Raw genomic sequence first — 12170 nt, forward strand, 5'->3', positions numbered from 1 at the left:
CTGAGAAAGTGTCAGTGTTCTTTTAGTTTGCTTAAACTGTGTGGGTACTTGAGTCCTTTTAAACGATTAACGCTGGGAAGAGGCACCATTTAATTAATTAATTTGTTCTGGAAGGGATCAGTGTACAATTTTAACTCAGTGCTTTGTGGATCTAGCTAAAGGTCAAGAACTCAAGTCGGCTATTAGTGCCTCTGGAAGATATTTCTGCACTTTAGCACCTTTCTGATGTTTTTCCTTCACCTCGAGCTGGCCTCACTCTCTTCAACAAAACCGAACCTGCAGGAAGAATGTTGTACCATATCCAGCATTTTTGTCCCAACAAACATGGGACAAACGTTTTTCATTAGAATCATCCTTGAACAAGTTATCCGAATTCCTTACATTCAAAGGAAATCCTGCCCCCAGTCTCCAAAACTTCATCACATCACAGACGTTCAGGATTCTTTCCATTCAAGGCAAAGCCAAGTTACATCTTATAGCACCCAGTGAATTATGATATGGGGCTGTGATTTATTTGCTCTGGCGACAATATGGCTTACTTGCCGTGGAATATCCCGGTATTTCCGAAGTAACACATTATTTTTAAAGAGGGAGCTTTGCTTTCTCTAAATCACATGGTGCAAAGTTGGGAATACAGTGGCCTGTAAATTACAAATATTATTTACAAACTAGAAGGAAAGCTGACATGTGAGTGTTTGTGCTTGTGTGACAGTTTCACTAACGAATTCCAAAACTGTGGATAGCCTGTTACTTGAGAAAAATACACGGTGGCAGTCTTGCAGATGTTTTTCCCGCCTGTTAGCCCTCCAGGTTCAAAAACTGTTTGGTGCATTTTAAGGCGGCAGTCTCACCAGATCGCAGGATTCTAGTCTAATTGGCTTCTAACCTTCAATCTAACCTTGCCGGCTTCCTTGCAAAGCCCGGTGCAAGGGCCTCTTTCAAAATGAACCCACTGGTGTGCCCAGCAGTCGGTAGAAGAAGCGGGAGGGCGTCCGGTCTGCACGCCCGCCGCGAGGTTACAATGCTGAACGCATGAGATGGAAGATACCAACGGGAGGCCGAGGGGATCCACGGCGCCCGCGCGGGCTCCGGCTTCCTCCTGCTCTCGGCGCCGCGGGGCGACCGCCCATGACCCGCTCTTGCGGGCTCTGTCCGGTTGACAGGCGACCCTGTGGCCCGGGGAAGCGCGGGAGGGCGCCGGCGGAAAGTTGAAGAGCGTTTTTCTCGCCGCCGCGTGCATTAGGAGCTCGACGAGTCCGCCCTGGGCTTCCTGGTGGGGCTGGGCGGGCGGGGGAGGGGCCGCGCAGCAGCAGCGGAAGCCAGACCTCGGCGATAAGAGGCTGCACAGCGACATGCAACAGTCTTTTCACTGCAGCTGAATGAGTTGTGGCGCCCACAATGCTCCCATGACAAGGAGCTGACAAGTTCCATTTTCCGTCGCGGGCATCTTGGAATCATGACTCCCACAATGCCTTGGGCACTTGGTCGACAGTGGGGCCGCCTCTGAAAAAAAAATGTGAGAGGTAAGTTTCCATTTTCACAGTTTCCCCGCGCCGGTCCGCCGCGCTTCATTGTTCGGACTCCGGCGGGTCTGCCAGTGGCTGAAGGAGGAAGTGCGAGGAGGTGCTCGCCGGCCGCGGTTCTCCCGGGCAGGGGCGGGCCGATCGCGGTAGTTGGTTTCGCGTCCCTCAGCACCTCCTGCCCGGGGGAAGGCGGGAGGGTGAGCCGCAGCCGCTCCTGCGCCCTTCCCTGCCGCGGGCTCTGCGGACGCTGTCAGGGCACAGCCCGCGCACGGCTTGGCAGCCCAGCGGGACCCAGGGAGAAACGGGGGGGCGAGAAGAGAAACAGGTGCGTGCAAGTGTACTCACAACTTAATAACCTTTGTCGGGGGAAGGTGTGAGTCCCTCCGAGTCGAGCGGCGCGCGGGTCTTCCCGGCGGCTCCCGCATCCCTGGCCCGTGGGCTGCCATCCCGCCCGGTTTTCATCTGGGCCAAATATGTGCACGCAAAGGTTAATTCTCTGCTTGCTACCCATAAATTACGCATGACATGTTTAGCTGGGCTGCCTTATATGGAGAGTGCTGTATTTCAGGCCAGTTTGCGTTTTGCCAAGTTTACAGGGCGGAAGACGCCCTGTAGGAGAGGGCTGCCTCCTCCTTTTCTTCTTCTTCTTTTTTTTTTTTTTCATCGTTTTGTAGTGCGTCACTCAAAAACTGTAAGAAAAGTAAGTATAGAAGCTTTTTGGGTGGAGCCGCAGTCGGTTGAATTGCTTTCATGAAAGGTTGAAAAGAATGAAAAGTAGTTAGTACTTGGGTTCTGGTTTTTAGACAAAAGCAGGACAAATATGTAGCACCCCCCCCCACTTTTTTTTTTTTAAACGGAGCCGGAATCTGTTATTGGTAGTAATGTGTCATGTGAGAATACTTTGATTCCAGAGCCTGTAACACGAGCAGGTATATGGTGGCGCTTATGCCTTCCCCTCGCCAGCACTTTACAACTACAGGGGTGTTGCTGCCAGAGTAATATTGTATTCTTAAGGCTCTCTGGGGCCGGGAGATTTGCGGCTGTTGGGATTCTGGGGTGTATTTCCGTGGAGTATGTCTCCCCAGGATTAAAGTTAAGAAGCTGCCAGAAAGGTTGTTGCCGCTGACTTCACTTTGTGTGCCCACCAGCACAGGCACAAGTCATAGCAGATGGATGGCAAACTCTGCCATATACTCTGAGGAGTTTCTTAAATTAATACGCTAGGAGAGAAGTCATAATTAATGCTTTTAGACTTTCGGGCCCTCTGCAGTGTGCTTTGAAATACTACACCGGTGGACACTGTGTCCCTTCCTCCTGGGTTTGAACACAGTGTCTGTTTATACACAGAGGGTGTTTAGTACCTAAGTATTCTATACCAGCACAAGAGAGCCACTCCACAGTTATCTCTCTGTGTGGATTCCTAAGTGTGTTGGTGTTTCTCCTTGCTGTTGAGATAAAATATTATCACCCAGAGAGAAAATGAAAGTTCAACGGCTGTAAAATTTATCCCAGCAATGTGCAGTTCAATACTTAGAATGTCTTAGATGTAGTTATAGATAGAGGCACTGAATAAGTTATTTTGTAGCCTGAGAATGCACATCGCTGTCACTTGTATCTTGCTTTCTTAAAGTTGGTGACAACTACGGCTCAACTTCTTTAGAAAACCTAATGTTCTAGTTTTTATCTGTTTTGTGTATTTGCATGGGAGTTACTTTATTATTATTATTATATTGTTAGGTCTTCTTTGAAAATGTAGGCATAGGTTTTTTAGTCTTATTTGTTTAATGGGGGGTTTCCTTGCTGAAGGCTACAAAAGTTGCCTTTTGTGTTTTAAGGAACAGATTGGGTCAGCAACAGAAAACCTGTTCATTTATAATTATAGTGTCACTTAAGACATAATAATCAGATTTCATTATTACTAAGAGACTCAGAAAAACCTCACATATGCCTAGTTTAATTTTTTTCCTTATATAACTGTGAACAAATTTGTGTGTAGATACACATCAAGTGTGGTACTCTGCGCAGTCATGCCAAAGAGAAACTGAAGTGTTATATGGTTTGAGATATTATTGCTTGTGTTTACATTTCCACATTTGAGGCAAAGTTAGACTCCAAGTTGAATTCATTAAATTTTGATTCCAACATTCTGTTCTTCCTTTGGGCACAGAATTCCTATGAAATGAAACACTGGGTTTTGTTCCAGAACAAGAACAGACTAACCCAAAATTTCTCCTGGGGGGAAAAAAAAGAGTAAAATTATATTTCTCATTGAAAATTGTATTTCTTATTGAGGAAGGGTGTGTTACTTTATTATATAAAATGCCTTATCTTCATTATAAGAAAAAAATGCCCTTGCATTTGTCACTGTTGCCATACATTAGGCCTGTATTTGATAGATCTATTTATGGAAACAGAGAATAAATAATCTTGCTGCACCTTCTGGCTTTCTGCTTGGTGATAGATGTGCGGATTAGAGAACATCTCAGGTCTTGGTTAGGAGAAGCTGAAAAGAATAGGTGATTGGGTTTTTAAAATTCTGTATGCAAAGGCATTAGGGTGGGTAGTAGATATGAGAGTCAAAAGAGTGGAGGAAAGAAGTGAAATAGGTTCATGAAGTGATTGGCCCAAAATAAAATCCCATCAACCATATGGATCATAGAGAATGTGACATAGAAAGATTTTAAAGTGTATGGTTTTTTAGGCCAAAAAGCTTCATATGTTTGGAAATCTAGAATGTGCTGTCCAGTACAGTAGCCACATGTGGCTGTTGAGCACTTGAAATGTGTCTTGTCCAGATTGAGAAGTGTAAAATACTACCGGTTTTGAAAACTTTATATGAGGGGAAGAAAGTAAAACATCTGATTAATGTTTTTATATTTATGATATGTTTTAATGATAATTTTTGATATATTGGTTCTAATAGAAGATCTTACTAGATTAACTTCACCTGTTTCTTTTCTCTCTCTCTCTCTCTTTCTTTCATGGTGTCTAGAAAATATAACAAATGTGGCTAACATCGTATTTATTTTGGACAGTGTTGTTCTAGGATAAAGCAGGAAAACAATATTCTGGGAGAAAGCTTAAAGATTTTGCTGGTCAAAACAATAAAATTGGCTTATTTTATTATACATAGAAATACCTCGTCTTTCTTATCCATTGTAACCAAAATTTGAGAAAACACACCACCTAACATCTATTTTTATTTCCTCAAAGCTGCTATTTAGTTTAGAGATTTGATGGTGAGGTAGTAATAATAGAGAAAAACTTATAATTAGAGAATGAGTCTTAACACCTCTCAAAGGCCAAAATAGAGTATGATTGTTACTTAGGAACATTTTAGAGACACTGTAGTTATCATTGTCCTGAAGTTACCAAACATAAACGAGTCACTAAAATTATTTTAAAATAGAGATTTTAGTAAATAGCAATTATCTTCAAATACTTAATCTGTGTTTTCTTTTGCTAGAACTTTCTTTAGAAAATTAAAAAAAAAACCCATATCCAAAGTCCTGAGCAAATGTTAATAAAAGATTGCTGAATTCATAAGAATGAAAGATTTTTACCTGCAGATAGGAGGGTATTGTTTTGAATATTAGCAAAGGTGAAAATGTGTTTCTAACGTAACATTATGGGCTCTGAAGAATTTCTATACATGGAGACACTGTCTTTATAATTTGAACACATTCTTGAGAAAGCATCTGACTGGTAAACAAAGCACAATGGCATAGGTCCTGGAAACATTCCTTTCAGATATTTTCATAACTGAAGTACATTTTGCCATTCACAGTGAGTGTTAAGCTGAAAAAAATGTGGTTCTTTTCTAGCCATATAAAGTATGCTTACTATTATTTTCTCGAAGGATGCCAAAAAATGTAAAATGGATGTTGTGGATTCTTTGTGGGGAGGGAGCTAGTTTGTATATAGAGCCTCAAGAAGAGTTGCCTCAGCTTGGTGCCATCTTGAGTCTGTCTTCCACTATATGAGGCATAGCTTCCATTAGTGTCAATGCGTGTGTGGAGGGTGAGGGGAAGAATGATCCCCATTAACTTTGTATATTGTTTCTGATGAGTCATGGAGCATATTCACTAATGGTTGGAGAATTATTGATTGCAAGGCAGAGGATTCAAGAAGAGCTATTGGCATATGGCATTAACTGTCTCTAGACATATTTTTTATTTTTAAATTTGAGGTAGAGAAATCGGTTTTTACGTAGTGTTTTTCATATTATAAAAAATAAACGTTTATGTAAGCATTACAGATACATCCTTGAGGAAAAAAATAGTAAATACATGGTTATAGTTTTCTACATATTACCAGTTTTTTTCATAACAGATCCAGAACATCTCTTTCAGATAATCGTTCATGTTTTTAGAGAGGCATCTCATCATATGTGCCTGTGAAATCTGTAAAAATATGTGTAACACACATCTTGAAATATTTGTGTTAGGAGAATTAAGTCTTACACATTTGGTTCTTTTTCTACTGTTTTTGATTATGTTTTCTAGGTTACTATGATTATCCTTTGTTAAAACAGTTCAGGAAATATTAATCTCAAAACGAAATGTAGCCATATTGGACAGAGTAGAGAATTGCTTTTCCACAGAGACCAGTTATTCCAAAAAGGTGAAGATGTTTCTGAAATAATATCATGCTCATATGCTCCAAAAGAAAAGCCATCATCTCTTTTGACATTCTTTTAGGAAACTGAGAGATGTATGTTTTATATACCAAAAGAGGTGAATAATAGTTGATAAAGGTATGCAAAATACATACTCCTGTGAAGTGTGAACACACAATTTGTATGTAATGCATGCATGAGCATATAACTTTCCCCAAGACAATGCCAATGTATTCAAATCACCTGAATGTTAAATAATATCGTACTATTAAAAAGAATTGTGGTAAATATGAAATCTAAATACCAGTGATGATGTCCATGCTGATGTCAACTCCATTCCAGTCCTGCTTTAGCTAAATTCACAAAATGAAGAGATGTCTTTCTCCAAAGTAGTTTTCCAAAAATTTGTATTTGACACTGGATTTTTTCCTACGTTTTCACTTTTAAAAGTTTAGAAGCTATTAACTAAAAATGAACTTGTTTTAGAGCGCTAAGAAGATTCTAGATTTATGGGGACATATTTAGTTCTATGAAATAAGCATTACGTTGCTGACTTGAAATATTATTTTATCATATAAAGTTGATTTATAAGTGAATACATATTGTGAAAAATTACCACAGTAGACTTAGTGAAATCTACCAAACTTAATCAAGATAGATATACCTTGTCCTCAAAAAAATAAGAATCTGGTAGGGAAAATAAGAGCTTTGAAAATAACTATAAAGTAGAAAGTGATATTTAATAAACAATGGCTGGCTAACATGGTATGGAAGTTCAGGTAAGGGAAAGTCTTAAGATAACTCTGACTTGACCCACATACATGTAATAAAGGCAACAGTCCTTAAATGCATAAATAATGGGAACAAAAGGTATTCAGTATTTTTCAGCCTTAGCAAAATATTATTCTGTTAACGCAGTATTCTATTCAGCAATGGTTCCATATTTTCCATATGTTTATAGATAACATTCAGATATCGAATTTTCATATGTTTTAATTCATTTATTTATTTCTTTTATCTAGGAGAAATATAATGGTTTCCAAATGTCCTATACTAGATTATTGATAGATTTTGTCATTAGTTTTACTATTGAATACCATGAAATATCAGCTGTTGCAGCCACTAAATAGTTACAAACTGTTGGTACTACAGTTTAATAGTCAATCCATGGTCATATGCTTGTACTATGCTAAATATAAAGGATTCAAGATGAGGACTTAAGCAGTTCATATTCGTATTTAGAATATTATCAAAGATATTTTCTTAACTTGTCTCAGTATTAGAATTTACAGCCCATTTTCAGCTTATTGTATCCAAAAATTTCAATCTTATATCCAATAATTTATCAGCATTTGTTGATGACAGTAAAAGTGACACATTAGCATTTTATTTGTTTCTGTGTTGTTTGATTACAACAGTGACATTTTAGCACTCTTTGTGGACGGATAACTCTTCTAGTAGAAAGAAAGCAGGAGGGTGGTCAAGCTAAGTGACAGATACAAAGAGTTGGAGGACATAGGGCTTTCTGTGGGTAAGAAATTGATGAGAAAAGCTTTATGCCACTGACTAGGCTTGCAATTCAGTATTCCCCTATCAAAGGCCCCCTTACTGATGTTTCTGTTTACCAGATCTTGGTTTCAAGATGCCAGGTTCTGAAGAGATACACCACGAGTTCTTATAAACACTATATCTAAATTTGGTTTGAAAGTCTAATGTTTGGCTGTGTGCGGTGGCTCACACCTGTAATCCCAGCACTTTGGGAGGCCGAGGCAGGCAGATCACGAGGTCAGGAGATTGAGGCCGTCTTGGCCAACATGGTGAAACCCCGTCTCTACTAAAATACAAAAAATTAGCTGGGCATGGTGGCGCATGCCTGTAATCCCAGCTACTTGGGAGCTGAGGCAGGGGGATTGCTTGAACTCGGGAGGCGGAGGTTGCAGTGAGCTGAGATCATGCCACTGCACTCCAGTCTGGCAACAGAGCAAGACTCTTGTCTCAAAAAAAAAAAAAAAAAAAGTCTAATGTTTATACCAGGCAGGTAGAAAAACAAAAACAGACCTCATTAGAGGATACATGAGGTTTCTAAAAGTGGAACTCCTTTGTAAATGTAAGAAGTGATATCAATATTATTATTATTTTAATATACTTATTTTGAAGTAACTAAGTTTTTTTGTTTATTTCTTGAAAGAAACAATAGATTGGGGAAAAACCATTTACTCTTTTCATGCCCTAGTTTCTAAATCTGTGACATTATAAAGGTGTAAATATTTATGAAAATAGTAGAAGTTGCCACTTGCTGTATACTTTTAAATAAGGTATCTCATTTAATCTTTTCTACTGTAAAGTAGCCGTAAAGTAATAAGACTTTTACCTTAAAGATCATGACTAGAACAATTTTTTCATTTGCGGAGATATGAGGCTTGTCATTTTTATTATTCTAATGTTCATGTTTTTAACCAATTTTTCTTGTCTTGCCTCCACTGATTATATATAAAGAATAGCGATGAGAATATAGCTGTAATTATGATTACTAACATCTTTGAATACTTTCTATGTGCTAAGCTAAGGTTTATAATTAATTCATTTATTCCTCAGAACAACCCTATGATATAGGTACTGTTAATATTCTGATTTTACAGATAGGGGAACTGAAGCACAGACAAGTCCAATTAATTGTGCAAAGGTACTTAATTAATAAGTAGCACAGTAAGGAGTTGAACCAAGGTAGCCCAGCTTTAGAATCCATGCTCCTGGGTAAAAGAATAAAAACAGATTTTAAAAATACTTATTTTGGATGCTGATAGGAGCTTGAGAACATAAACGTTTGGAATACTTTAAAAGACTTGTACTTTCTACATCATTTGAAGAGATTCCAGAAGAATGGGCAGAAAGTAAGAGGACAGAGAGAAAAGGCCTGGGATGAGGGGTGGGAAGCATTAATAGGATAGGAAGAAATGAGGAATCAGGTGGTTAAGGGAGATTGGTGCTACACTTTTGAGGTCATTGATGACCAGGTAGTAAGTTTAATAATACGTAGTGTGGAACATAAACAGACACTTGGTGTTTAGGGTAGTAACCTTACAGGAGTTGTGTTTTGGTGACATTTTATAAGGGAAGTATAGGACACATATAGAATGAAGTAGAGATTGTGGTTATACAGAACAGAGATGAGGGACTAGATGAGGGGAGTGGCCCTAGAATGAAAAGGAGGACATGTATGCTGAGAGAAATGTGATAAGGTTAGGCTGCATAGGATGTACCAGCTGACTGGATGTGGATATTAAAGGCAATGGGGGTATTAACAATTATTTTTAAAATACAGCAAGAATTTAAAAAACTTTTAATCAATCAAAAATTCCTTATTTAAGAATTATATAAAATATCAGTAAGTGAAAAACATTTAAAATTGTATTTTATCAGGGATTATAACTTAAGTAGAAGATACATGTTAATTTCTTAAAACATTTCATTTCTATGCTCTTTTAAAGCACTGGATGGTGATCTAAAGGTCACCAAATTCTTTGTCCCAAATTGGTAATTTTAAAGTAAACATAATTTCAACGTTAGGCCTATTTTGTTATTTGCTGAGAAATGTCTCAATGTCAACCAGGCAGTTCTCCTCTCTTATTAAAGTCCATGCTCAGAATGCCTGTGTAACCTATCCTTAGTGATAAACAAGGTGGCAGATAGATACATGATAAAACAAGTTTGCAATGTGCTCAATGTGGCTGACATTTATACTTCTCAGACCTTGCTATTTTAGGGAAGGTATCAGTATAACCAGGGCATTCTTTTTCCTGGAACTAAAAATCCTTAATAATCAGTCACTATTATAAACAGAATGATTTACATACAGGAATCAATAAACAGTTGCTTTTGGATAATGGTTATCTGGAGTAGGAGGATAGTTATATTTCAAATAGAGTAGAAAGCTTTATTGGAATACTTACATGTCTTTTTAGTTTGAGGACCTTACAAGCTTTTTACAAATAAATGGTTTAAAATAGTTTAAACAGAAAATGTCAGAACATTAATAGATTATGTTTTATTTAATATACAGAGAAAAATTCCCATGAAATAAAGACAGTTTTCAAGAAAAATATTCTATTTATAAATATTTACAACTTATTAGTTATTTAGATTGCCCGTGTCCATAAAAATAATACAGAAATTACACTATTTATGTCTTTAAATATAGCATGTTTCTATAAACTAGAGAATAATGTTGACAATATTTTATTTTGCCTTTGTTAGTATTATGTGAAAGTCACACTTATTACATGCCTTTTTCTATTATTAGACTTTTTTTCCTATCTAGTTTTTGCCTTGTGCTATACAGTATGGTGAAAATCTATTTAGCTATGTCATTAAGATAATGCTTAGAAAATGCTAATTTTTAAGTAACTAAGATTAAGTAGTATTGGATATTCTTTGCCTTCTTTATTATTCTGTCATTGGGCTAATTTTAACTAGACAAATTTATTCCAAAGTATTTTGAGCCATTATTTGAACTTCATTGCTGTAACATTCAGGGAAAACTGCATTGTCTACCTAGTGGCATTCAGATAAGGCATTTGGTCTTAGGTACCTCTTCCAAAAGACTTTTAAGAGGTTTGATAAGCATAGCAAAAGTGAACAACAGAGGATACAAGAAAATCTTTGATCCAGGAGTAGTCTCTCTGAAGCATTGCATGACCTTTCCAAAAAATAATTTGAGAAGTGCCTAACAATAGAAAAATATATATTTTTTCCTTCAAGAGGAAAGACTTTAGAAAAAATATACTCAAGTAGAATTCTGCATAATGCTTTCTGGGGGACCACATTTGCTGAAAATTGCCTACGGGAAATGACTTTCTCAGAGCGATATAGTTTTGAGGACTGAGATTTTAAAAGTAAATATTTTATTGGGAGCAATTAATTTAGGAGGAATAGTATTATGCCTATTCCTCTGTAGTTGATTAAAGTTTACTAAGTGCTGAGGTCTTTTCCCTTAAAACATTACTTTGCCATGTTAACAATCAGGTCATAGAGGAATGAATTCATCTTTTGTGTTTTGCTAAATAATCAGTTAACAAACATATTCTGAGCACGTTTAAAGTCAAAGGACTGTAGTAGGTCACAAGAGGGGGATCGAAAGTATAATTACATAGTGTCTTTCCTTCTTTGACATACAATTGGGTTGAGGAGAAAGACTTGAAAACTTAATGCAAGGCACTATACAAGTTAGTACCAAAGGAGGAAACTGAAAGAGGGAAGGAAATTCAAAGAAGGAAGTTTTTGTGGAACTGAATGGCAAGGGAATGCCGTGGGGAAGAGGGGGCATCTGTCATAGGCCCAAAGATTAAGCACTCTTTTCGGAATATGGAGTGACATAGTAAGAATAAGGTGGAAGTAGTGATGAAAGCTACCATATTTGAGCAGCGTCTTTTCTATGTGAGGCCTTGCCAGCTTATGTTGTTTTTGGAAAAAAACAGATAGACAACCTGGTAGTGATAGTAAACAATGAATGAATTGGGCCGGTGAGTCAGGAATCATCCTCCTCTTAGAGGACACAGACTTAGAGAAATTATCTTATTTGCCTAAATCCACATAGCTGGTGATCAGCCGAACTGAACAGAAGCCAGGTCTTTTCATACTTCAAAACCAGCATTCCCCAACCCCATCCCTCCCCATCCCATGATTCTGTTGGGAATGAGTGTGGCATGTTAATGACATACTAATTTTAAAACTTCACCCATACAACAACTGACATAAGTCAAGAAGATAGAAATTTTATTTAAAAGGCTGTCAAATGTATTTTCATCTTTTTGCTTTGATGATGGGTTACAAATAGCGTATAGTTTGACAAATGCTTATACTCTGTTTCTTGGATTTGTAAAAACAAAAATAAAACAAACTAGGCCCCCCATCTTCAGTAGATATGGTATGGAGTTGCAGTATCATGATGTTGTAACAGTGCATTTCGCAGTAGGTAGACCCATTTGGGATTCCCTCAGAGGAAGCTTGTGAAGTTTGAAGACAATGTACTT

The 12170-nt window shown here is 37.8% G+C and overlaps 1 protein-coding gene across 22 annotated transcripts in view; it reads left to right on the forward strand.

The window, feature by feature from the left end:
• Nucleotides 1-436: 436 nt before the first annotated feature.
• Nucleotides 437-12170, forward strand: part of MBNL1 (muscleblind like splicing regulator 1) — a 199804-nt gene continuing 188070 nt past the window's right edge. For 6 of the 22 annotated variants that reach the window (XR_010111675.1, XM_055110605.1, XM_063602978.1 and 3 more), the window contains exon 1: nt 2086-2223. The gene's annotated coding sequence lies outside the window, so the exon portion shown is untranslated. Of the gene's footprint in view, nt 1849-2085; nt 2224-12170 lie in introns of those variants that run through there. The other 16 variants (XM_008951855.5, XM_057301944.2, XM_057301949.2 and 13 more) reach the window with 7 other exon arrangements.

Source organism: Pan paniscus, chromosome 2 (genome assembly GCF_029289425.2).
Source record: "Pan paniscus chromosome 2, NHGRI_mPanPan1-v2.0_pri, whole genome shotgun sequence".
Taxonomy (NCBI): domain Eukaryota; kingdom Metazoa; phylum Chordata; class Mammalia; order Primates; family Hominidae; genus Pan; species Pan paniscus.